The 27528-nt window shown below is 40.3% G+C and overlaps 1 pseudogene; it reads right to left on the bottom strand.

Moving 5' to 3' along the window:
- Positions 1-50: 50 nt before the first annotated feature.
- On the bottom strand, positions 51-26823 carry LOC128594645 (Y-box-binding protein 1-like; annotated as a pseudogene).
- Between the last annotated feature and the right edge of the window lie 705 nt (positions 26824-27528).

The following is a 27528-nucleotide window of genomic DNA, read 5'->3' as shown; positions in this document are numbered from 1 at the left end:
GCTCTTGTTGGATGACTAAACCGGACGATGGTAGAGATGGTGAGCGGCATTCACTCAGCTCCACCCTGCTCAGCCTCAGAGCGGACGAATTCTCAGCTGGTGGATCTGCTGCTTTTGTCTCTTTGCCATCTTGTGGTTTAGGGTTTTCTGGGTGTCTGCGTCAGTAATTGAAGTTGCGATGGTACCAACGTTGAGGCGGCTGCTGACCTTGAGCCTCATCTCCTTGATTCTCTTTATCCTCTTCATTGCCGTCCTCTCTGGGCTGACTTTGGCAAGGAGGCCCCTGCGGAATCGTGGTCTGTAACCCTGATACATATTCTATCTTACTGGTCCACCTTGTTCTCCTGCACCCTGGTTGTCAGCACCCTCCATCACTTCTCCCTGCACAGGACGGTTGGAACACTGTGGTGGAAGCCCACAGGGCTCCGCACATAGTAAGGCGGGAACCTTTGCCTGCAGTAGGGCAGCGTTGTTGGGCCTGGCCTTCAGGAGCGCTGTCCTTCCCTGGGCCTGGCATTCAGGAGCGCTGTCCATCCCTGGGCCTGGCCTTCAGGAGCGCTGTCCATCCCTGGGCCTGGCCTTCAGGAGCGCTGTCCATCCCTGGGCCTGGCCTTCAGGAGCGCTGTCCATCCCTGGGCCTGGCCTTCAGGAGCGCTGTCCATCCCTGGGCCTGGCCTTCAGGAGCGCTGTCCATCCCTGGGCCTGGCCTTCAGGAGCGCTGTCCTTCCCTGGGCCTGGCCTTCAGGAGCGCTGTCCTTCCCTGGGCCTGGCCTTCAGGAGCGCTGTCCATCCCTGGGCCTGGCCTTCAGGAGCGCTGTCCTTCCCTGGGCCTGGCCTTCAGGAGCGCTGTCCTTCCCTGGGCCTGGCCTTCAGGAGCGCTGTCCATCCCTGGGCCTGGCCTTCAGGACCATTCTCCGATCCCTCTTCTTTTCCCCACTCTTGCTATTCTGGTAATTCTGCTGGTAATTGCGTGGAGGCCTGTGAGGTGGATGGCGCCTATAATGGTTACGGTCTGCTGCGTATTTACTGCCTTGAACTGGAATTCGACCAGGGCCTGTAACATTTGCTGCCTCCGCACCCTTTTCTGCTTCAACAACATCCAACTCCACAGTCTCTCCATCTCCCACACTGCGAAGGCGCTTCCTGGGGTTATTCTTTATGGCAGTCTGGTGTACAAATACATCTTCCTTGGTGTCATTCCAGTTGATGAAACCATATCCATTTCTCACATTGAACCATTTTACTGTTCCCAAAACCTTCCTTGCAATGACCTTTTGTCCCAGCCAGCAGGCACGGGGGGCCACCGCTCCCTGAGCCGCTGCCCATAGTGCGGGGCTTGGTGTCGGCAGCACTGAGGGCGGGGGTGGCGGACGGCTGCAGGGTCTCGGCCTCCCTGCTCAGGGTCGCGGTGATGGTGACTGACTGGGGCTGGCTGCGGGGTCTTGGCCTTGCTGCTCAGGGTTGTGGTGACGGTGACTGGGCCGGCTGCAGCAGCTGCGGCTCCTCCCGACGTGTGATGGTAACTAGGCCAGCAGTGGCGGTGGGCTCAGGGCTCTCTGGGGTCCGCTCTCCGCTCCCGCTACCGATCGAACTCGGAAAATGTATAACCTTAAATGCCTACAAGAAAAAGCCAGAAAGATCGCAAATTAGCAACCTAATGTCTTATTTCAAGGAACTAAAAAAAAGAAGAGCAAACCAAAGCCAGCAGAAGGAAAGGAATAACAAAGCTCAGAGCAGAACTAAATGAAATGGAAAACAAAAAACAGCACAAGTGATCAATGAAATGAAAAGTCTGTGCTTGGAAAAAGTAAACAAAATTGATCAAGCTCTTGACAGGTTAACAAGGAATAGAAGAGAAAAGACCAAAATAAGCACAATCAGAAATTAAAAAGGAGACTTTATAACTGATACCAAAGAAATACAAACTATCATCCTTAAATACTGTGAAAATCTCTATGTATATAAACTAGAAATGTTCAGTAAATAAACAAATTCCTGGAAACACACAACCTTCCAAGACTCAATCAGGAAGAAACAGAAATCGTGGAGAGACTGATAACAAGCAGTGAGATCGAAGCAGCAACAAAAATTCTCCCAACAACACCCCAGACCAGACCTACCAAGAGGAACTCATATTCATACCACCAAGACTAACCCCATGAAATTAGAAATTGTGAACTTTTAGGACTTTTCCCTTGGCTGTGAATGGAGAAAGATATTCATCTAAATTTTAATTGTCCAGATAATCTCAAAGTGCCTGAGAAAGTTGTGAGGTCAGACAGTCACACTCTTGAGCAGTGTTAGACATAGATTGGTAATTTCATTTTATAGTTTAAGATAATTGTTCACCCTTTTGAGAGAATTAAATAGGATATCTGCCTTAAAGAAAGAAGAGGAATTCATACTAATTTAATAGAGTGAGTTTTCTAAATTTCAAAGCACTACATCCTAGATTTGGGAACATTTTATTCTATTCCCATACACAAGGAAATGTTTGCTTTAAAGGTGAAGTTTAATCTGCTTTGTGCAATTTTATAGCAAAAAAATAAAAATACAAAACAAAAAAAAAGAAGGTATTGGGCCACCAGTAAATGTGGAACTTATAAGAAGGGAATTAATGATATTTAACTATTTACAATAGAATCAATTATATATTTCTATTATGTAACCTAAACCTAATATACACATAATAGAAATGACTAAAGGAGCTGAGAAGTGATTCATAAGGGTCAGTGAACAGGAGACTTACAATTCATTTCAGTAACATTTTAGTAACAAGTTAATGAAATTGTTTCTCCTACATGTCTGAATAAATGTACAAGGTTACCTAAAATGCTAACTTGCCATCAGCATCCGTTCCTTTTACTTGAACTTGTGCTATAGCACTGACGGATTGAGGAACTTTTTCACTTTGTCCGTGAATTCATGAAAACATAAACCTGCGTCCTAGATGAACTGAGTTGTCATCACACTCTTATCACTTAAAAAAATTCAGAGAGGAGGGCGGTGCCTGTGGCTCAAAAGAGTAGGGTGCCGGCTCCATATGCCGGAGGTGGCGGGTTCAAACCCAGCCCCAGCCAAAAACTGCAAAGAAAAAAAAAAAATTCAGAGAGGATATACCTTATAGCCAAATGGATTTGTCAATATGCCTACCACATATTCTATTCTAGGACAGATGAAGGGTAAGCCCTGGAGCCTTGCCTTGAGTTTGCTGCCTGGGTAAAACAAGGCACTGCAGTGGCCCATATTTTTCTGGTGCTCGGTCTCACTCCATGCTAAGGTGACATGTTCTTAGAAGTAGTCCAGAAATAGAAGAGGAGCAATTGTAAATGAAATTGCTGTTACTCTTTCTGTTCCATCGAACAAAATATCTAAATTCAGAACATCCCAACTTTTTTGGCCTGGGTTTCCACAAAGCAGAGCCTGAGACAAAGGCTTCCAACCAGGTGCAGTGAGATGGAAGAGGGAGAACCAACAGTGGAAGGCCTGTCTCACCTGCCACTACTGTGGAAGACGGGCTGCTGGACACCGCAGGGCCATCCGAGAAGCTCCCTGAGCCCACGGTCTCTCAGAGAGCAGAGGGCACGGCCTTTACCTACTTGCTGCCCTGGTTCCAGGATTGTGCTGCAGAGGTCACTTTCTGACGCAGCTGGATTGCGGTTGTGTGGGTTCCCACTGTCATCTCACTGCATCAGGGCAGATGAGGGCAGGACCTTCTAGTACCTGCATGAAGCCGCTTAAAGCCTGTACAGAACTGGATGTGGGATAGGAGGTGACATGGAATACAGGACTTTAGAGCCAGGCTGTGCCCTAACAGAAAGATATAAGGCAAGGAAAGGCAGAGGGCCCATCACGTGTTTCATGGACCTTGATTCGAGAGGGTCTTGTCAAGACTAAAATCTTGAATTGTTTCTTTGACTTTTTGGAGGTTTTTATATGCTAGGTAAATACATCTGACTACAATTAGGAATATGTGAGAAGAATCTGTTTCTTAGAGGAAGAGAAAAGGAGGCGATTGGTAATCCGGCAAAGGGAACATTTTTCTAATGCCTGACCCAAAGTACATTCTTAGGTAGGTCAGTTTTAGGAGGGTTCCTATGGAATCTGAGGATCTGAAAATTGATCCCCTAAGCTTTTCTTAACAAGAAATCAATGTTCTTCATAGGTTTTCATATTCACTTTTGAAGAAATATAAAGCCCAGGTAGAAAACTTGGCCGTCAGAAGGAGGTATTTCTCAGCTGCGTCCAGGACGCGGGAGGGCAGAGGGTTTGTGCTGACAGCCTCAAGTTCTCAGGCTTGATGGCTTGACGTTGCCTTTCATGAGCTCTGGATTCTTCTGCCACATCTCTGACCCATTTCTGCTTAGTCTTCTTTGAGGGATCTTCTTTGTGGCTTCCATTTAATACGGTGATTCCAGAGTTCCAACCTTGGCTCTTTTCTCTCCTTAATCTCCAGTCTCCATATTCTCCAAGGAAATCTTCTCTTCCATGGTTTTAATTGCCAGCTGTACATGGATGAACAGCAAATATTTATCTTTAGGTCTGAATTTCCCCCCAGAGCTGCAGACCAATTATTCTTCAGCCTTCTTCATGAATAGTCTCCCCAGAGGTGTCTTAATTCAACTTGTATTAGCACTTCGTCTTTCCTGCCGCTCCCAAACCTGCACTTCCCTCTAATTCCCCATCCCAATCACTATCCACCACTCCACCAAGCTGGGAACCGGAACAGCAGCCTGGACTTCCTTCTGCACTTTGCGCATCAGACTCTGTTGATTTTATTTTTTAAATACTTTTACATTCAGCTACTTTTCTTCATTCTCAATGCCACTAGTCTGGGACTTCATTATCTCTTCCCTGGATCATTGTAAAAGCCTTTGAACTGTTCTTACTACTCCCATTCACTTCAACCCTTTACTCCATCCCCCCAGTTGCTCCCCAAGAGTCGTCTCACTAAAATGCAAATCAAATCATGTTACTCCCTTGCTTAAGATTCAGTGACCTTCAGTTGCCCACAGGATACAATTCCAACTACTTAGCATGACTTGGAAGGTCCTTCATGATTTAGCTCTGTTAGTGTTACCTGAAATAAGCAATTATGCAAATACAGTTTTCTCCACCTGGAATGCCTTTGTAAATATAATTGAGCCTCATTAATATCACACTGTGTTAAGGGGACTGTTTATCTGGTTTCCCCCCAACTTTGGGGAACAGAATCTTTTCTTATTATGAAATATTATAAACTACTTCAGGAAAGCAGAAAGAAACACTAAAAAATACCACCAAACTTTGTCAGATCTTGAAACCTTGACACATTCCTTCAGATATATTTTCTTTTTAAAAGCTGAAGCCCCTTTAGTCTTCCTTCCCTCCCTCTCCGAGGTAGCCACTCCACTGACTTTGATGTTTATCATTTTATACTTTCACTATGTCTCTTATGTACCCATAAATTATAGATAGTATCATGTCGCACCTTTCAGCTTTTTGCAAGCGGTGTTCCATGATGGATTCTGCAACTTGTTCATTTGCTCAGCAATGCTTTTGAGGTTTACGAAAGTTGTTCTGATTCCGAAGTGTCAATTAGTATCCCACTGAACAAACGTACCAGGGTATTTATCCGTTCTCCCATTGTGTTTTCCATTTTCCCCGATTACAAATAATGTTGCGCTAAGCATTGCAGGTACCTGTCTCCTGTGCCCACGTGGGAGGGCTTCCCTAGGCTGTGGACTGAAGATGGAGTTCCTCATAGAACAGGCACATCTTAAACTTTCGTACCTATTTTTCTCCAAAAGTTCTCCAAGAAAAATGTTACTATAAATTTTTGTCTTCAAGAAGTAGAATCTTGACCCTTCTAGTCCAGTAAGGTCCAAGGACAAATCTAGTCCAAGTATAAATATATAACCATACATTAAGATGAGGTTTTTAAATGAGAAACTTTATATAAAGTTTTCGAAGACCTTATAATGATTGAGTCTGTATTCAGATATGAGAATGTTAGTGCTTCCTGTGTGTGTGCACATTTTATTTGGATAAGTAAGAAAGGGATTATCATATTTCTGGTTATCAGTCCAGCTCCTTCTTTCCTGAGAAGCTGGCACCAATGGCCTTCAGAAGAACTGGCTTTCTTCGGAGTGCTTAGGTGCTAAGAACCATTTCTGTTTATCCATGCAGTCATTAAATATTTTACAGGTGCCTACTACATAGCTGCCACTATTCTAGGTACTGGAGATACACTTGTGACAAAGTTTTCACAAAGTCCTGGCACTCAAAAACTATTTTCTGGTGGGGCTAGATAACCAATATGCACTTACACATGTCATATGTCAGCTGGTAATTTGTGGACTTTAGAAAAAGAAAGAAAAGAGCAATAAGGAATGCTGGGGTAAAGGGGAAGAGTTGCTGTTTTATAAAAAGTAGTCATGGAAGATTTTGGTGCAAAGGTGATATTTAAATAGTTTCTGAAGGAAGGGAGGCAGGGAACCACGTGATTCCAGGAGGGAAGAGCTTTTGAAGCAGAAGGAATAGGAAGGGCAAAGGTTCTGAAGTGGGGGAGTTCTTGGCATATTTGAGGACTAGGAAGGAGGCCAACAAGACTGAGGAAGGGTCATCAGGGACTGGGCAAAAGTGAGGTAAGGAGTTGGTAGTGCTGGAAGGGAACTGATGATTTTACTCTGACTTGGGTGGGACGTCATGGAGTGATTTTAGTGGAGGAATGCCATGATCTAACTTTTTTTCAAGACAGAGTCTCGCTTTGTTGCCCTGGGTAGACTGCTGGGATGTCATAGCTCACAGCAACCTCAAACTCTTAGGGCTCAAGTGATTCTCTTGCCTCAGCCTCTCAAGTAGCTTGGACGACAGATGCCCATCACAATGTCTGGCTATTTTTAGAGATGGGGTTTTGCTCTTGCTAAGGCTGGTCTCAAACTCCTGAGCCCAAGCAATCCACCGCCTCAGCCTCTCAGAGTGTTAGCATGATCTAAGTTTTTGAATAAACACTCTGATTATAAGAACAGAAGCAGGAGACCAATTGTGAAGGCTACTACAATATTCCTGGTGAGAGATGGTTGTGACTTGGCCCAGGGAGTATTTGGGCAGTAGAGATCTGAGAAGGGGTCAGATTCTGAATGTATTTTGAAAGAGAATGCAACAGACAGTGCTGTTGGATCGGATATGGGGTATAACTGAAAGAGAGGACTTGTAGGCGACACCAAGATTTCTGGCATAAATGATGGAAACTTGGAGATGCTACTACTGAGGTGGAGAAGATGAGAGTGGAAACAGGTTGGGGAGGAGTAACGAGAGTTTCTTTTAGGATATCTTCAAGCTGAAATGTCTACAACACTCACCTGTAAAAATCTTTAGTAGGCAAAGAGATATAGGAACTTGTAATTCATGGTTGCGATCTGGGCCAGTGGTCTGAATTTTGGATTCATCAAAATACAGATAAATGTTTTGTAAAAGTATGAGACAGGGTAAGGTTTCATAGAGAGTTCGTTTGAATAGAGCAAAGAAGAGGTCTGAGGGCTGTCTTGGGGCGTCCAACATTTTGAGTGCAAGGAAATGAGGGGAGACTTCAAAGGAGACCTGGGCAGCCGTCTTTCAGATAGGAGGAGAAACAAGAGATCATGCGGTCCCAGAAGCTGCAGGAAGAAAGCGTTTCCAGAAAGAGGATGTGGTACATTCTGTCAAATGTTGTGGATCAAATTTGTAAGGATTGAAAACTGATTTTGAATTTTGATTCAAATGATTACTGGTGACTGTGGCAAAACCTATGTTAGTGCAGTGGTGGAGTCAAATGCCTGTTTGGAGTAGGTTCAAGGGAAACGGAAAGAAAGGAATTAGAGGAAAAGGAAATAGCTCTTTCAAGAGAGGATTTTGTTGAGATGTCTCTGTTACTGCTTAGTGTCTAAGGGATGTTGAACGTGTGGCTCGCCATGGCGGGCAAATAATTTGAGGCCTGTTTTGCTTATCTGTGATATTGGATATTGTGAAAAGTATGTGCAGACCTTTTTTATTTTTTTGCTCATCAGCTTTCATTAGTGTATTTCATTTGTGTATTTAATGGACAGCCCAAGACAACGCTTATTCTTCCAATTTATAGCAAAGAAGAAAAAAGGATGGGCACCCCCTAAATTTAAAAGGGCACCCACAGTGGACACCGACTTGTCCCTTGCTATATTAGCCTTTCAGTAGTCCCCGGCAGTAGTGGTCCTGGAGGTTCACTCCATTACTTCATTCTTATGGTCAGCTGGACAGGGCCTTTCCTGGCTCATCTGCATAGTTAATTCACATTCAGCCTTCGAAATCATGCTTAAGCATCTCGTGTGTGTGAATTCTTTCTAACCTTTCAGATGGAACCAACTAGCCTATTCTTTAGTTTTCAGCATAACCTGATTATGGTATTATAACTTATCTTCCACGAGGTAGTAAGGTCGTGAAAACAAGTGTGATGACTTTCCAGGATCCTCCATGCTAATAGTGTCTGCTTAGCACCTAGTAATGTCCAGCTAATGTTTTTTGAACTAAATTGAAATATTGTAAAGAAATATAGGACCCAGGCCTTGTCTTCCATTTCCAAGGGGATAGCAGTGTGCCCTACTATTTCTTTAGGGGAAGGAGGAACATTATTCAGCCCCAGGTAAGCCTGAAATAGGGTTCTTGAAGAGAGTTTGGCGAAGTCCTTATTTTTATATTTACTTTTCTTATCCTGAGTATTTTTAGTTGAAGTTGTGGGGAGGGGAGGGGAAAAGTTGCTGACATGTGCAACCAAGGTGCCTGCCTGGTATCTCTGGTATGTTCTATTATCACTGATTTGTGGTGGCACTGAAGAGGGTGACCCTGTCACGTACCCTTCCCACACGTCATTGGGCCAACCTGAAGGCTCCGTTAGTTTTTCACTCAAGCAGCTGTATTTCCTAATGTGCCTTCACCAAGTGCGGACATCATTTCATTCTCAGAGTCATTTGAGTTACATTCAAAGCAGTCTTTTATTGCACTTTGGAAAACTTTTGAAATGACGAATTATTTATGTTGGATTGGTGGTTCTTTTCTTTCTCTGGCTCTTCAGGCATGAAAGTTCCTGTGTTTTATTTTGCGTGCTATCTGGCCAGAGGGCAGTTGTCTGAAATATATTTTAACACCATTCCTAAAGAATATAATTCTTTTGATTTATTCTGTGTACTCCTGAGTTTCTACTATTAATTAGTAAAATTTATTTCCTGATAGCCACAATGAAGTTAGAATAAATGTACCCAGCTAGGTATCCAGCAAAGCCCAATGTATTCAAAGTGGTAACAAGAGACCAATTCTATGCTGATAAACACCATTAAAAGGAAAAGGTAAATCAAATCTTATGGCCTTAGTCAGCAAATTTTATTCTACAAGAGAAATCTAAACTGAACCACAACTATAATTTGGAGTCTCGGCTCAAAGTGACTATTTCATATTTTTCTCTAGGGTCAGAAAATCAAATCTGTATTCTGCCAGTCAGGCACACTGTAGAGTGCCACCTTCACCTGGGTTATTCAGAAGGCCTATATGTCTCGGTAACTTGATGGATTCTGATGCACAGCCATGAGTCCCACAGGGCATTCATTCTGCTCCATTGCTTGTCCATTTGAACTAAAAAGTGTTGGTGAATACATTGTACTTGGGGACCTCCAAATCCCCCTTGAGTTCATTGTCATTCTTGAGGTCACTGAGCTCCTTTGCTCTCTTTCATACACAGAACACATTTGAAGTTTGTTGCTATGGTGTCCTTGTCCTTCCATCTTTGACAACTGCATCAGCTCTTATTCTTGAGGCAGTTAACATTGCCTTTTGTTCACAAAGCAAGATTATTTGGAAAGGTCAGTGTGTGTGGCATAGCACTCTGTTATAGTTCTACAAAGAAATAGATCTGTTATATTACAGTGATGCCTTGGGTTAAAGGCTAGCTTATATATAGTGAATACCCATGTAGAGATGATCACTGTAAATTCATTTGTTATTTGAAAGAAGTACTTTCATTTGGAAGATTTGATGAGTGGATCTATTAAAGGAAATATAACCAAACCATCGCTATAGAGTTGGTTCTGTGGGGATTGTGGAAGCTATGACTGTCTTCATCTGTTGTCCTCGGGACGTGTTTCTTGAGTGGGAAAGTCACTCTTGGTGGTATGCTGAGGGAGTTAGCCAATTTTTTTTTCATTTTTAATAAGTATTTCTATTTTAGAGATTTGGGCTAAACCATGATAAATCTATTGTATTTCCTCCTACTTTTTATAATAGTGGATATATTCTTGTATGCTGGTGATACTACAAATATTTAGGTTTGAATGCAAATTATGGAAGATGGTATTTTCTAACCAGGAAAAATTAAAAGAAAATATGTCAGTAACTCCTAAGGGTAGGCAGAGATACATAGAAATAAAGCTGGAAGGTGTAAAAAATTATGTTTTCAGCAAGAAGCATCTGAATTATATCTGATCAGAAATTCATATGTGTAAGAGGTACATGAATATTTTATTGAGAAAAATGATGGGTCAAGAAGGGTCCAGGCTTGGCATATGAGTAGCAGATACAGATCAAGTACATGGGCTACATTAATATCTACTCTTATTTTCAGTTTGCCAGAAATCCTTCCTGAGGCTCTAGTTATATGATATAATTTTAGGATAATTAAACTTAACAGTTCAAACTTACAGAATTAATGGAACATAGCTTCAACTCCAATTACTGATTTACTGGCCTTTTAATAGTTTGTGGTACAATGCTATAGGGATCCTGGTTAGGCCACAAGAATCTGCTAGTTCATGAAGGCCAGCTAATGTGGGCAAAATTCCTTCTGTGGTATTCTGATGAAAGCTAGTTTTCTTCTGGTCTACAAATAAGATACAGAAGTAATTTATCATCCAAAGTAGGAGAATTTTGAGAGTCAGCATTGCTACTAATAATTAAATTAAGGATAGGTCATCTCACATTGTCAGATTTTATTAGAAATACAATCTCTTTAAATTCTTCTCTTTGTTCCTCTTCGTCTTCCTCTTCACATCATCATAGCTCACAGCAACCTCAAACTTTTGGGCTCAAGTGATCTTCCTGTTTCAGCCTCCCAAGTAGCTTGGACTGTAGGTGCCTGTCACAATGCCTGGGTCTATTGTCTATTTTTAGTAGAAATGGGGCCTTTCTCTTGCTCAAGATGGTCTCAAACTCCTAAGCTCAGGCAATCCATCCACCTGAGTCTCTCAGAGTGCTAGGAGTATAGGTGTGAGCCACTGCACCTGGCCCAAAATATCTGTTCTTCTGAAAAGATCTTTGTTCTTGTATAGTTTTGGCTTAAAGGTTTTTGTCTGTTTTATAGAGATAGGGATCTCGCTATGTTGCTTAGGCTGGTCTTGAACTCTTGGCCTTAAATGATCCTCCTTCCTTGGCCTCCCAAAATGCTGGGATTACACATGCATACAAGTGTGAGCCAGGGTACCTTGTTCTTGTATAATTTGTAGGAGAAATTTGAATTCGCCTACAATAAGGTTGGGAAAAAATTAATACTTTAGTTGCAGAAGAATCTGAAAAAGCTTTTATCTAGGACCAATAAGTGTTGGGCTATGGAAAGAAACACCTGCTTTGACTGGCTTATTCATAGGCCTATTAAACCAGATTGGAAGAAAAAGAAACAGAAACCTGTTTTTCCCTACTTACATGACAGTTATTCAGAATGTACGTAGAGTAGAGAAAGAAAGAGAAGTCATTGTAAGACTGCCCATAGAGATCGCAAGAGTTTTTCAATTCAGCAAAGGATGAGCCTGTAGGAAAAAAAACAAAAGTTGAACATAAGAAGGAGCAGTCAACATGGCAGCACAGAGATGAAAGGAAGCACTATTCCTGTCCTTTGTTTTTTTTTTGAAGACATGGAACAAGTCAATCAAAAGATGACTTGCCTGTGAGTTCTATATCTGGAAATGCTGCCCTTTGGAGACCCCAAGGGGTTTCTTCAGTCCTGTGGGTGAAGTAAAAAACATCCAACAATTGGATCTTTTTTTTTTAATGATATTTGGTGGATTTTATTTTTATTTATTTATTTATTTTTTATTATTAAATCATAGCTGTGTACATTAATGCGAATATGGGGCACCATACACTGGGTTTAAGACCATTTGACATTTCATCACACTGGTTAACATAGCCTTCCTGGCATTTTCTTAGTTATTGCGTTAAGACATTTACATTCTACATTTACTAAGTTTCACATGTATCCTTGTAAGATGCACTGCAGGTGTAATCCCACCAATCACCCTCCCTCCGCCCATCCTTCCCCCTCCTTCCCCTTCCTCTCCCTCTTCCCCATATGCCTAGGTTATAACTGGGTTATAGCTGTCATATGAAAGCCATAAATGAATTTCATAGTAGGGCTGAGTACATTTGATACCTTTTCTTCTATTCTTGAGATACTTTATTAAGAAGAATATGTTCCAGCTCTATCCATGTAAACATGAAAGAGGTAAAGTCTCCATCTTTCTTTAAGGCTGCATAATATTCCATGGTGTACATATACCACAATTTATGAATCCATTCGTGGATCGATGGGCACTTGGGCTTTTTCCATGACTTAATTATGAATTGGGCTGCAATAAACATTCTGATACAAATATCTTTGTTTTAATGTGATTTTTGGTCTTCTGGGTATATACCTAGTAGAGGAATTATAGGATTGAATGGCAGGTTTATTTTTAGATCTCTAAGTGTTCTCCAAACATCTTTCCACAAGGAATGTATTAATTTGCATTCCCACCAGCAGTATAGAAGTGTTCCCTTTTCTCCACATCCATAACAACATCTTTGGTTTTGGGATTTTGTGATATGGGCTAATCTTACTGTAGTTACATGATATCTCAAAGTAATTTTGATTTGCATTTCTCTGATGATTAAGGTGATGAGCATTTTTCCATATGTCTGTAGGCCGTGTGCCTGTCTTCTTTTATAGAAGTTTCTCTTCAAGTCCCTTGCCCAGCCTGCGATGGGATCACTTGTTCTTTTCTTGCTTATACGTTTGCGTTCTCTGTGGATTCTGGTTATTAAACCTTTCTCGGAGACATACCTGCAAATATCTTCTCCCATTCTGAGGGCTATCTGCTTGCTTTACTTACTGTGTTCTTGGCTGTGCAGAAGCTTTTTAGTTTGATCAGGTCCCAGTAGTGTATTTTTGAAGCTGCTTCAATTGCCCGGGGGGTCCTCCTCATAAAATACTCGCCTAGACCGATTTCTTCAAAAGTTTTCCCTGCACTCTCTTCTAGTATTTTTATAGTTTCATGTCTTAAGTTTAAATCTATAATCCAGTGAGAGTCTATCTTAGTTAATGGTGAAAGGTGTGGGTCCAGTTTCAGACTTTTACAGATCGCCAGCCAGTTCACCCAGCACCATTTGTTAAATAGGGAATCTTTTCCCCACTGAATGTTTTTAATTGGCTTGTCAAAGATCAAATAACGGTAAGTAGCTGGATTCATCTCTTGGTTCTCTATTCTGTTTCACACATCTATCTCTCAGTTTTTGTGCCAGTACCATGCTGTTTTGATCACTATCGATTTATAGCATAGTCTGAGGTCGGGTAGCGTGATTCCTCCTGCTTTGTTTTTATTTCTGAGTAATGTCTTGGCTATTCGAGGTTTTTTCTGATTCCAGATAAAATGAAGTATTATTTTTTCAAGCTCTTTAAAGTATGACAGTGGAGCTTTAATAGGGATTGCATTAAAATTGTATATTGCTTTGGGTAATATGGACATTTTAACAATGTTGATTCTTCCCAGCCATGAGCATAGTATGTTCCATTTGTTGACATTTTCAGCTATTTCTTTTCTTAGAGTTACATAGTTCTCTTTATAGAGATCTTTCACATCCTTTGTTAGATAAACTCACAAATATTTCATCTTCTTTGGCACTACTGTGAATGGAATAGAGTCCTTAACTGTATTTTCAGCTTGATTGTTGTTGATATATACAAAGGCTACTGATTTATGAATGTTGATTTTGTAACCTGAGACGCTGCTGTATTCCTTGATCACTTCTAAGAGTTTTGTAGTAGAATCCCTGGTGTTTTCCAGATATACAATCATATCATCTGCAAAGAGGGAAAGTTTGATCTTTTCTGACCCTATATGGATACCCTTGATCGCCTTTTCTTCCCTAATTGCGATGGCTAAAACTTCCATTACAATGTTAAAGAGCAGTGGAGACAATGGGTAACCTTGTCTGATTCCTGATCTGAGTGGAAATGATTCCAATTTAACTCCATTTAATACGACATTGGCTGTGGGTTTGCTGTGGATGGCCTCTATCAGTTTAAGAAATGTCCTTTCTATACCCATTTTCTTAAGTGTTCTGATAATAAAGGAATGCTGAATATTATCAAAAGCTTTTTCTGCATCGATTGAGAGAATTGTATGGTCTTTGTTTTTTAATTTGTTTATGTGCTGAATTATACTTATAGATTTACGTATATTGAACCAGCCTTGAGACCCTGGGATAAAACCGACTTGGTCATGATGTATAATTTGTTTGATGTGTTGCTGGATTCTGTTTGTTAGGATCTTGTTGAATATTTTTGCATCTATATTTGTTAGTGATATTGATCTATAATTTTCTTTTCTTGTTGGTTCTTTTCCTGGTTTGGGGATCAGGGTGATGTTTGCTTCATAGAACGTGTTGGGTAGTCTTCCTTCTTTTTCTACCTTTTGGAACAGGTTGAGTAATATAGGTACTAGTTCTTTAAAGGTTTGGTAGAATTCTGATGTGAAGCCATCTGGTCCTGGCCTTTTCTTTTTAGGGAGATTTTGTATGGTTGATGCTATTTCAGAACTTGATATGGGCCTATTCAATATTTCCACTTGATTCTGGCTAAGTCTTGGAAGGTGACGTGCTTCCAAGTATTGGTCAATTTCCTTCAGATTTTCATATTTCTGAGAATAAAGTTTCTTGTAATATTCATTAAGGATTTTTTGAATTCCTGAGTAGTCTGTTGTTATTTCATCTTTGTTGTTTCTGAATGATGAGATTAGAGATTTTACTCCTTTTTTCCTGGTTAGGTTAGCCAAAGGTTTATCTGTTTTATTGACCTTTTCAAAAGACCAACTTTTTGATTTATTGATCTGTTGTATAACCCTTTTGTTTTCAATTTCATTTAATTCTGCTCTAATTTTGGTTATTTCTTTTCTTCTACTGGGTTTGGGATTGGAATGTTCTTCCTTTTCCAGTTGCTTGAGATGTCCCATTAAGTTGTTAACTTCCTCTCTTTCTGTTCTCTTGAGGAAGGCTTGCAGTGCTATAAATTTCCGTCTTAGGACTGTCTTTGCCGTATCCCAGAGGTTCTGATAATTTATGTCTTCATTGTCGTTTTGTTCCAAAAATTTGACAATTTCCTTCTTAATCTCATCTCTGACCCAGCTATCATTCAGTATAAGGTTATTTAACTTCCATGTTTTTGTATGAATATGCAGATTCCTGTTGTTACTGAGTTCAACTTTGATTCCATGGTGGTCCAAGAAGATGAAAGGTATAATTTCTAGTTTTTTAAATTTACTGAGGTTAGACTTGTGACCTAACATGTGATAGATTTTGGAGTATGTTCAATGGGCTGATGAGAAGTATGTGTATTCAGTTTTGTTGGGATGAAATGTTCTGCAGATGTCTGTTAAGTCCAGACGTTGAATGGTAAAGTTTAAATCTAAGATTTCTTTGCTTAGCTTCTTTTTGGAGGATCTATCCAAGCACTGCTAGAGGGTTGTTAAAATCTCCAACTACTATGGAACTGGAGGAAATCAAGTTGCTCATGTCTGTTAGCATTTCTCTTATAAAATGGGGCACATTCTGGTTGGGTGCATAAATATTAATAATTGAAATCTCATCATATTGAGTATTAATTACCCTTAACAAATATGAAGTGACCATTCTTATCCTTCCTTTCTTTTGTTGGTTTAAAGCCTATTGTATCTGCAAATAGAATTGCAACACCTGCTTTTTTCTGATTACCATTTGCCTGAAATATCCTTTCACCCTGAGTCTATATTTATCTTTTAAGGTAAGATGTGATTCTTGTATGCAGCAAATATCTGGCCTGAGTTTTTGTATCCAGTCAGCCAAGCTGTGCCTCTTTAGAGGACAGTTTAAGCTGTTCCAATTAATGGAGAATATTGATAAGTCTGGTAAAATTTTGGGTATCAAGTTTTTTGAAAGTCCAGTGGACATTTTTAATCCTTTTGCCACTGTGGAAGTTGGAGTTTGATCAAAAGTTTCTGAGTGAATTTACTTTTGTGGTAGAGGATTGGGCTAGTCATTGTGGAGGATAGGTCTGAGAATATCCTAAAGAGCTGGTTTGGTTATGGCAAATTTCTTCAACATGTGAATATCATTAAAGTTTTTAATTTCTTCATCATAAGTGAAACTCAGTTTAGCTGGATACAGGATCCAGGGTTGAAATTTGTTTTGTTTTAGGAGATTAAAAGTCGATGACCACCCTCTTCTGGCTTGAAAAGTTTCAGCAGAGAGATCTGCAGTCATTCTAATATTCTTCCCTTTGTAGGTAATGGTTTTCTTACATCTGGCTACTTTCAGAATTTCCTCCTTCATATTAACTTTAGTGAAGTTAATTATGATGTGTCTGGGTGGTGTCTTATTCGGATTGAGTCATGATGGGCTTATGAAACTTTCTGCTATCTGAATTTCGGAATTTATTGGCATGTCTGGAAAATTCTCTTTCATAATCATGGAGAAGGGCCTCTGTGCCTTGCAAAGCTACTTCATCGCTTTCAGGAATTCCAATGAGGCGGATATTAGCCTTCTTCAAATTATCCCAGACTCTCTGAGAGAATGATCCAAATTTGCTCTCCATTTCTTTTTCTCTTTGAGAGTTTGGGAACATTCAAAAGCTTTGTCTCCAATGTCAGAATTTTTTCTTCTGCTTGCTCTGCTCTGTTACTGAGGGATTCTACTGTACTTCTCAGATCTTTGAGGGCTGCAAATTCTTGCTTCAATCTGTCAAAATCTTTGGTGATTTTCTCTTTAAATTTGTTGAATTCTTGAAACAACTTTCGAATTTTTCCTCGAATTTCTAATTCCAACTTTTGAATTGCTCCTTGAATTTCTAATTGCAAATTTTCCTCCATTGTATTAATCTTGTTTGCGATCCAGAATTCAATTTCTGACCTCTCAGCTATCTGTTTATGAATGGGATCTTCAGTTACATCTGCCATATGTTTCCTTGGGGAGGTTGATCTACTCTGGTTATTCATGTTACCAGAGTTTTTCCGCTGATTCTGCTCCATGATTATTTTACACCATTTGACTTTTCCCCTGGAGCTTTGCCAAGGACTGGTACAGTGCTATGGCCTGAGAAACTGGCGATCTGTTTTGTGTGGTGGGGCTAAGTGGCTCTGTCTTGTTTTCAGCTGGTCTCTATCTGACCCTAGTGGATAAACAGTTACTCTGGGTTGAAGTCTCACCTGTGGAGAAATACCAGAAGTTAAGTCACCCCACCCCCCACAGTCAATAGGAAAGGAGAATCAATCCTTTCTACCACCGCACACCCAGGGCACCACTTGGATAGTCCTCGGGCAATTGGCTCAGTCAAAAGGTCCAAATCAATTGTCTCAGTCAGCATCTGTCTCAGGTGGAAGAGTTTAAAAGGTCTCTGGCAACTAGATTGCAGGGGTCTGCTGACAACTCAAATACAACTTGCTCTGGTGCTCTGTGAGATCAGGAGGACCCACCCAGCAAATAGATTGTCTGGGAAGGTTGATGCACCTCTGTCACACCCCATCTTGCACCTCTGTCACACCCTGTCACTGATAACCCCGCAAGGCTGTGACCCAGTTGCCTCCAATGAACAGATACTCCAGGGGTTTGCACCTGCCTGAATCACAAGGAAATCTATGTCTCCTCAGCCAGGCCACTGCTCTCTGCCTCTATCCGGCAGGGGGAGCTGAGGCCCAACATCTTGGGGGCTTGATGGAGACTGGGGGGTGTTCACTCAGTCTCTGCCCCTGATTGATATTACTGACCAAACAGAACAACTTTGCAGAATTTGTTTCTGTCCCGGCTTAATTCCCCTGCAGAAGAGAAGCTGTTTTGAGTTCACAGAACCTGTGCCTCAGGCCCTGTCTTTGCTGCTACAAAGGTTTGTATTTGCAGCTTGGTTAGCTGTCAGTTGTAGCCTCCTGCCCTCTTTTGTTTAGGCTGACGATCCCCTGAGGGCTGTGTGCGTCTTAGGCTCAGTAGAGCAGTCCTCTGGGTCAGCCCCACCCTGGGAGTCAGCTGGAACTGCACATGCGTTTTCTAGTCCCCATGCTCCACCTCAGGCAAACCCTTTACTCATGGGGCCTACGTTTCCGTCTCAGATATTCCACCAGTGGTTGCCACCTGAGAAGATGCCCGGCCTCCTCTGGTTGCCCAGGGAGACAGGGGGTGTGACTCCAGAATATCCAGGGTGAGCCCTATTGTTGCCAAAAATGGCTATTGCTCTGCACCTTGGGGCACCGCCACTCTGGTGTGGTTCCCTCTCAGCTGACCATCCTCTCCTCACTCCCATGCCACTAAATCAGCACTGACCAGCTGCAGTTCAGGCCCCATCCATGCCCCTCGAGAAATCATCGAAGAATCCGGACTCCTGGGGGACAGGACTCCAGACCTCAGAGTGAGAATGGAGGGGAGTGCTGGGAGCTCAGAATTGCAGGTAGAGAATATATACAGTTTTACACAGTTTTATGCCTGGTAGCAGAGCACCATGGCACCTTAGTAGGGAAAATAGGTCCAGTTTTTAGAGGGTCTCTCCCGTGGAGTATAATGGGAGGACTTTTGAACTCTGCTCATTTGTTTATGGGGTACTCCGAGCCATTCTCATGGGGGAGGGGACTCCCGTCCACTTGGTGATGGATTTCTTAACCTTTTCTTTGTATCCTTGTGGTTGCAGCTGGCCTCAGCAGGGTTTATGTGCGTTCTTCAACCATGTCTCTTGATGCAGCTCTAATCCGCCAGGTTACTTGCTAAATTTCTGTCCTTTAACTCTCCTTCTGGACTGGAGCCTCTGTGGAAAGCTGGCTTCAGTCAGCCATCTCCTCCCCCCACCAATTGGATCTTGATGGCAGAGTGTATTAAATTTTTCACTTGATATCCTTTACGTGGGTTTCCTTGTTCATATATATATATATATATATATACATGTATTTTTTTTTTTTAATTTACTAGGAGAAGACATGTCTGGCACGTATTTCAGATATTTTCAGAAGGGTAGATTGGATATTTAAACTAGATAGGGCTTTTAAAGCTGAGGCTAGGCAGCCAGTTTCAACCCTACCTGAATATTAAAATCACTTTAGGAGCCCAGACTCCACTCAGTATGAATCTTAATTGCTCAGGAGTGGAACCTGGATAAGTCTACCCTTAAAAAGTTTCTCAAATAGTTCTAATATGTAGGAAGGCTTGGGAACCTCTGAGTTAGACTACATGACAATACAGCAATGGTCCATGAAATTAATGGGGAAATTGGGGAAATTGAGAATGCTAAGTCTGCATAGCTTTACAAAGGTCTATAGTTCATTACCTTGGTTAAGGGCAGCTGTGCTGATGATATTCAGATTTTATTGATCTGAATAAGATTTTTTTTCTTTCACTTTTGGAGCATATTGGGTCTTTGGTTATAATCTAAATTTTCCCTTTTATCCCAATAAGATATTATTCCACTGTCATGGTTTCCATTTAGAAGTCAGCTGTTATTATCTTTGTTCTGCTCTAAATAATGTGAGATTTTTCTTCTTTTCTAGCCTTAAGATTTTTCTCTTTACCACTTTTCAGCAATTTGATTATGATGTGTTTGTGTTATGTTTTGTTTTTCATAATGTTTCTTCTTGGAATTTGTTGAACATCTCAGATCTTGTTTTATAGTTTTCATCACGTTTTTGGTCTTTGTTTCTTAAATATTTTTTCTGTCTTGCTTTTTCTTCTTTCATAGGACTCTATATGTTGTCTTAGTTCATTTTGTGTTGCTATAACAGAGTACCACACAATGAGTAATTTATAATAAATAGAAATTTAATCAGCAGTTCTGGAGGCTGGGAAACCCAAGACTGAGGGACTGCAGTCCCTGGAAGATATCACATGACAAGAGTGCGCATGGGTATAAGAGAGGAAGGAGACTAAACTCATCCTTTTATTAGGAATTCACTCCATTGATGACTAACCCACTCCCAAGTCATGAGGGCTCTACCTCTTGAATCACACCTCAAAGATCCCACCTCTCAGACTATTGCAGTGGACTATGGGGGACATATTCAAACCGCAGCACATATTTATTATACTACTTGATATTGCCACAAATCTAAATGAGACTATGTCCATAAATCTTTTCTCTTTGTGATTTATTTTGGATCATATCTATTGATTGCTTTGTTTTCAAGTTCTTTTTTCACTTCTTCTTCAGTGTCTAACACACTCTTAATCCTACCCTGTATATTTTTCATTTCAGATTGTGAGTGTGTGTGTGCATGGTGAATGTATTTGTGTATGTTTAATCTCTGTATGTTCTATTTGGGTCTTTTAAAGATTGTATGTGAATTGTATGTGAATACAATTTGATTCATGTATTGATTGTATGTGAATGTATTTGTGTATGTTTAATCTCTGTATGTTCTATTTGGGTCTTTTAAAATATGTTCTATTTTTTTTCTCTTCAGCCTTAATGTATTCCTTTATATCCATAAGCATATTTGTAAGATTTATAATAGCTGTTTTTGAAGCCTTTGTCTACTTATTTTTATCATTTCTGCTATTTCTGGCTCTATTCCTTAAGACTGCATTTTCTGCTGATTATACTTCACCTTTTTCTGCTTCTTTTAATGCCTATAATTTATTTTGTTTTAGGAAATATATTTTTCATAAGAAACACATTTGGGCTGGCTATGGTACCTCATGCCTGTAATCCCAGTGCCTTGGGAGGCTGATGCAGGAAGACTGATTGAGGCCCAGAGTTTGAGACCAGCATGGACAACATAATGAGACCCTGGATTTTTGGTAGCTGATTTTTGCTCTTGGCTTTTCTTTTGCTACACAGGAATATGAGGAATAGCATTTTCACCAATGCACATATCCAGTATAGTGTTTGTTGTTAGTTTTTCATCCTTTTGGAGGGGGGCGGGGAGAAAGAAGTATAAAGTAGTGAGAAAACAGAAAAAGAGAAGTGAAGAAAGAGAGGAAGAAACAAAAGCTGCCACTTTTGAATTATTTTCCTAGAGTAATAAATTCTGGTGGATGATAGTTACCAAACAAACTCAAAAACAATGAGAAGTTGGGGGATGGCAATAACAAGTTGCAAGAACTCAACCATTTATGTTTCAGAGAATAAAACTATTCTGAAGTAAGTTTTAAGAATTAGAGTATTTATCAAATACATATTTAACAATAAAAGCACATGTTTTTCATAAAAGAAATTGACTTATTTCAACTGTCTTAAGATATAAAAACATTAGTATCAGAAACAACAAATTATGTGGCAGAAATCGTTAGAATTGACAACAAAAAGAAATACACATGGAATTCTTTCTGTACATGTATCATTTATTTCTCCAAATTTTCCTTGTCCTTACCTAAAGTTGGACAATCCATATTGACTGAAATTGAAAACACTTCAAATTAAGGTCAGGACTGAGGCAGACATAAGAACAAGGTTAGAACTGATACTGAGGAAGGTGGGGAAAGACAAAATTAAGTATTTAAAAGCGAGTACATTGATTGGGTATACTGAGATTCTGCTGAATTTATCAATTCCAGGAGTCTCTTGGCAAAATCTTTGGGGTTTTCTAGATATAAGATCAGCAAAGAGTGATAGATTGACCTCTTCTGTTCTTGTTTATATGCCCTTGATTTCCATTTCTTGTCTGATTGCTCTGTCTAGCACTTTAGCACTGTGTTGAATAGAAATGGTGACATTGGACTACCTTGTCTAGTTCCAGATCTAAGGGGGAATGCTTTCAATTTTTCTCATTCAATATGGTTTTGGCTGTGGATTTGTTGTATATGACCTTTATAATTTTGAGGTATATTCATTCCATTTATGCCTACTTTGTTAAGATTATTATTATAAAAGTGTGTTGAATTTTGTCAAATACTTTCTCTGCATCTGTGGAAATGATCATATATTCTTTGTTTTTGCTTCTGTTTATATATGAATCATACTTTTAGATTTGTGTTTTATTAAACTATCCTTGCATTGCTGGGATGAAACCCACTTGGTCATGGTGGATTTTTTTTTTTTTATGTGATGCTGAATTTGGTTTGCTAGAATTTTATTGAGAATTTTTACATCTTATATTCATAAAGGATATTCTCTGTAGTTTTCATTTTGTGTGTGTCCTTTCCTGGCTTTGGTATCAAAGTGATACAGGCTTTGTAGAACAGTTGAGAAGGATTCCTTCCTTCTCTATGTTATAAAATAATTTTCAAATATGGTTACTAATTCCTCTTGGTAGGTCTAGTAAAATTCAGCTGTGAAATCATCTGGTCTAGGATTTTTTTTCATTGGAAGGTTTTTTGTTGCTGCTTTACTTTTGTTACTTGATGTTGGCCTTTTTTATGAGTTCTATTTCTTCCTGATTGAGCCTAAGGAGGTTATGCATTTCTGAGCATTTGTCCATATCCTCAACATTTTCTAGTTTATGTGAATAGAGATTTTTATAGTATTCAGGGATGATATTTTGTAGTTCGTGGTATCAGTTGTAATAGCTCCTTTTCCATTCCTGATTGAACCTATTAGGGTCCTTTCTTTTCGTTTTTGCTTTATCTAACAAGAGGACTATCAATTATCTTTCAGAGAACAACTTTTTGTTTCATTAATCTTTTGTATTGTTCTTTTGTTAAGGATTTCATTTAGTTCTGCTCTGACTTTAGTTATTTCATTCCTTTTTCTGAGTTTGGGATTGGTTTGCTCTTCTTTTTCTAATTCCTTGAGCTGATTCACTATATTGCTGATTTGTGATCTTTCTGTTGTTTTGATGCAGGGCCTGGGGGTGTCTAACCCATGGCCCGTGGGGACTGTTTTGTTTAACTGTGGTATTGAATATCACAGAAATTATGCATGGACTTTTTTTTTTCTCATCAGCTTTCATTAGTATTCATGTATTTAACATGACCCAAGACAACTCTTCTTCCAATGTGCAGGAGAGAATAAAAAAAGTTGGGCACCCCTGATAGGCAGTTAAGGCTATAAAATTTCCTCATAGGACTGGTTTTGCTGAATCACACAGATTTTGATAATTAGTGTCCCATATATACAACCAACAGTCAAACTGAGAATCAAATAAAAGACTCAATTCCCTTCATAATAGCAACAAAGAAAATAAAATACCTAGGAATATATTTACAAAGGAGGTAAAGGACCTCTACAAGGAGAACTATGAGTTACTAAGGAAGGAAATCACAGAGAATATAAACAAGTGGGAAAATATATCATGCTTATGAATCAGCAGAATCAACATTGCGAAAATATCTATACTATCCAAAGTGATCAACAGATTCAACGCAATCCCCATTTAAAAAACAAGGCAGTTTTCCGCAGACCCCGAAAAAAAGAATTCTATGCATTGTATGGTACCAATAAAGAGCCCAAATAGCCAAAGCAACCTTAAGATCAAAGGACATATCAGGAGGCATCACATTACCAGACTTTAGGCTACACTGCAAGGCTATAGTAACCAAACAGAATGGTACTAGGACAAGAACAGAAACATAGACCAATGGATCAGAACAGAAAACCCAAATGTAAAACCCCTCATATTGCCATCTGATCTCTGACAAAGCGGACAATAATATACACTGTGATAAAGAAAGTCTATTCAATAAATCATGCTGGAAAATTGGGTAGCCACATGTAGAAGACTGAAAAGGGATCTGCACCTCTCACTACTCACAAAAATTAATTCACAGTAGACAACAGACTTAAGCCTAACTTATTAAACTATAAGAATTCTAGAAATGTTAGAAAAACTCTTATAAGACATCCACCTAGGCAAAGAATTTATGAAGAAGAACCCAAAGGCAATCGATATACATAGCAACAATATAAATTAAAAAAAAAAATAGGACCTGTTTAACTTAAACAGCTTCTGTACGGCCAAGAAAACAATCAATAGATTGAATAGACAACCTACAGCATGGGAGAAAAATATTTGCAAACTATGTAACCAATAAAGGGCTGATAACCAGAATCCATAAAGAACTCCAGTAAATTAGCAATAAAATAAAAATCAAACAACCCCAGAAAAAAGTGGGCCAAAGACACGAACAGAAGCTTTTCAAAAGAAGATAGTCTAATGGCCAAAAAACATATGAAAAAATGCTCAACATCTCTAATCACCAGAGAAATGCAAATTGAAACTACAGTGAGGTTTCACCTAACTCCAGTGAGAAAGGCTTTTATCAAAAAGTCACAAAACAACGAATGCTGATGCAGATGCAGAGAGAAAGGAAAACTCACACGCTGTTGGTGGGGCTGCAAACTACCAGTGACTTTTTCTATGGAAAGTTATATGGAGATACCTCAAAGAACTGAAAGTAAACCTACCATTTTATCTAGGAATCCCACTATTGGGTATTTACCCAAAGGAAAAAAACTCATTTTATCCAAAAGACACAATTCACAATCACAAAGATATGGCATCAACCCAAGTGCCCATCAATACATGAGTGGATTAATATGGTGTGGCACATGTATACCATGGAGTATGACTCTGCCATAAAAAATGGTGTATTTCGGATGGCGCCTGTAGCTCAGTGAGTAGGGTGCCGGCCCCACATACCGAGGTTGGTGAGTTCAAACCCAGCCCTGGCCAAACTGCAACAAAAAAATAGCTGGGTGTTGTGGTGGGTGCCTGTCGTTCCAGTAGTCCCAGGCTGAGGCAAAAGAATCGTCTAAGCCCAGGAGTTGGAGGTTGCTGTGAGCTGTGTGACATCACGGCACTCTCCCAAAGAAGATAAAGTGAGACTCTGTCTCAGAAAAAAAAACAAAGGTGTATTTCAATGAAAATCAAAACAAAAAGAAAGAGTTAGTACAGATCAAGTGAGAAATTCATTTAAGTAGCAAAACAGAATTATAAAATAGTCAATACACCTTCTCTGTATGAAAATGAAAAGTGGTTATTACCTAGAGATAAAGAATTGTTATAGAATGTTTCTTGATGACATCAGATTGACATATGGCTACAAGGTAAAATTACTCTAGCTTGAGCAATGTAGTGAGATCTTATTGGTCCAAAAAAGAGAAAAATTATCCAGGCGTGGTGGCACATGCCTGTAGTCCTGGCTATTCAGGAGGCTGAGGCAGTAAGGATCAGGAGTCCAGGAGTTTGAGGCTGCAGTGAGCTATGATAACTCCACCACCTCATGACCTTCATGTGCCTGGGAAGAAGGGGGAGAACCAGCTGTGGGCAAGCTCTAGTGTGGCAGGTTGAAAAATGTCCCTCCAAAGCATCCATGGACTAATCCTCGGACTATGAATGTAATTATCCCTTATAAAGCCCAAAATGGGGATTTTTGTAGGTAGATGTGATTAAATTAAGGATCTTGAGAAGATTATACTGGATTATCTGAATGAGCCCTAAATATAATCACATATATCCTTGTAAGAAGGACCTAAAGTGAGATTTTATGCATACAAGACAATGTGACCAGGACAGAAATAGAGATGATGTGGCCAAACCAAGGAATGCCAACAGCCACCCGAAGCTGGAAGAGGCAAGGAACAGATTCTTCCTCAGAGCCTGTGGAAGGAGAGTGCTCTTGCCAACACCTTGATTTCACCCCCCTCATACTGATTTTGAACTTCTGGCTTCCAGAACTATGACAGTACAAATTTCTGTTGTCATAAACTGCCAAGGTCATGGTCACTTGCAACAGCAGAATCTAACACACCTAGGAATTTTGGAGTAGTGACGATGGCAAAGTTACTTAACAGATGCACTTACCTGTTAGAAAGGGATATTAATAGCACTTAGCACATGAGATTGTTAACAGAATTAAATGAGCAAAGTGCTTGGAACAGTGTTTGGCACACAGTAAGCCAAGGTATCTACATACTAATTGTTGGAATCTGTGAACGTTAACTTATATAGCAGAAAAAGGAGAGGCTTTTTGTTGGAAGACGATGTGATTAACTAAGAATTCTTGAGATGGTAGTTAATTCAATATTTACCAGCCATTGTCTGTTTCCCCTCCTGGACTCAAAGTCTGACGAGAACAAATCCTTGTCTTGCTTATGATGGTGTATGGCTCAAGAGTGAGGCAGAAGTGCTGGTGCTAGAGGTTAGAAGGTGTGACTCTGAGTGAGAGCAGCCTGCTGACCTGCGTGATCCATGCTTCTGCGGACCTAAATCTTTAGGTCTCCTTCAGGAGGAATCTGGCTGAGGACACAGGACAAAGCTGAGGACTTAGAAGAGTGAAGACTCCAGAGTCCCCACATGCAAAGACAATATGGGACATATGACTCCCAAGCAAGGAGTCCTGGGATTGTTCTTACAGGGCTGAGACATCACGAGATGCCGAGATGGGAAACAGACTTACTCCTTCACAAAGGGAAATCTTAGATCCAGCAACTTTAAAAGTTATCTATGTATTAGGTAATCATATACTTGTAAGTGATTGAATAAACTGAAGAAGTTTAGTAAAGCTAGACAGGCATCCAGACACCACACAGGTTAGACTCAGAAAAGAGGCTGAAGAGAGTGACTCACGAGCAGATGACTCTCTGAGAGACACAAAGCTGGGGATCACAAAATACACGAAACGGGTATTACACCGGATGGACCTACACTGGCACATCGTTACCACCATAAGTCCGTAGTTTACATCAGGGTTCTTTCTTGGCATTATAAATTCTGTGGGTTTTGACAAATATATAATGAATGACAAGTCCACTATTAAAGGGAACAACATCTGATATAAAAAATTAACAGCTAAAATGGTAAAGCTTCAACTCATGGAAAATGTGACGAGCATAGTGGTAGTAGGTATGAAAAAAAGCCAGTGGATTCAGGAGGTAGAATGCACAGGCTGGGGTGATATGTTTGATATGAGGCATAAGACTGAGGAAAGTAGTGACAAGGCCTCTCTGGCTTTCCTGTGTGGTGGGTCTGAACTTTGCTCCACCAGTTAGGTATATAAGAAAGCTCACATTTATACTTTTCTTAAAGTCTAATACCTAGACCCCAGCCTGCCAGGCTGCGAAGATTTCCTCCTTCTGCCGGTTCTCCAGGTTGTATGAAGTTTCAGGCAGCCCCCCTCCTGGTTCAGTGGTTGCCTGCCCCCCACTACCACTGAACTGGCCATTGTTCCAGTCCCCTCTGTCCCCTTGGCTCCTGCAGTATTGCTACTGCCAGGTTATAGGAACCTTTGATGAGGCTGTGTCCAGCCTTCTTGATCCCTGATATAGTGTCTGTACAGTCATTTACCTGAGGGCTAGCCACTTCTCAGGGACACAGCCATGGATGCACCGCACAGGTCCCCTCCAGAGATTGTCTTCGGCTT

This window comes from Nycticebus coucang, chromosome 9 (genome assembly GCF_027406575.1).
Source record: "Nycticebus coucang isolate mNycCou1 chromosome 9, mNycCou1.pri, whole genome shotgun sequence".
Classification (NCBI taxonomy): Eukaryota; Metazoa; Chordata; class Mammalia; order Primates; family Lorisidae; genus Nycticebus; species Nycticebus coucang.
The sequence above is the reverse complement of the archived record's forward strand: the minus strand, read 5'-3'. Positions and strand labels throughout refer to the sequence as shown.